General features: G+C 39.3%; 1 non-coding gene across 1 annotated transcript; it reads right to left on the bottom strand.

The window, feature by feature from the left end:
* Positions 1–262: 262 nt before the first annotated feature.
* TRNAS-UGA lies at positions 263–344 on the bottom strand. Its single transcript has one exon. It is a non-coding gene; the product is annotated as a tRNA-Ser (tRNA).
* Between the last annotated feature and the right edge of the window lie 73 nt (positions 345–417).

Below are 417 nucleotides of genomic sequence, written 5' to 3'. Positions count from 1 at the left end.
CATCACAATACCTTCAATGACATGATGATTTTTCACTATAAAATCAACTTTTGAGTTCAAGCCCAACAAGTTGTCAACTCACCCCGTTCTTTAATGTTTCAGTCATTGCTGTTCAAACCTAGGAAGAATCAATGAAATCTGATCATTGGATGAAGAGTCTAAAGTGCTTTCACACTTGTATTTCCAGTAGCAAGAGGAACCCCTTGATGCTAACCCAGTGCTCAGTTTGGAAACTGCATGCTGTGCATTTTTCTAATAAGCACATAGTCGGCAAGATTCAAACCTGCGCAGGGAGACCCCAATGGATTTCAAGTTCATCACCTTAACCACTCAGCCACAACTACCTGTTGAGGGCCATTTAATGTGCTATGAGATTACAAAAGTAGTTATGACAAAGAAAACCTTTCCTATAGATAA

This window comes from Nanorana parkeri, unplaced genomic scaffold (assembly GCF_000935625.1).
Source record: "Nanorana parkeri isolate BGI_ZX_2015 unplaced genomic scaffold, ASM93562v1 scaffold14041, whole genome shotgun sequence".
Lineage (NCBI taxonomy): Eukaryota > Metazoa > Chordata > Amphibia > Anura > Dicroglossidae > Nanorana > Nanorana parkeri.
Note: the sequence above shows the minus strand (reverse complement) of the source record. Positions and strands in the feature narration are given on the sequence as shown.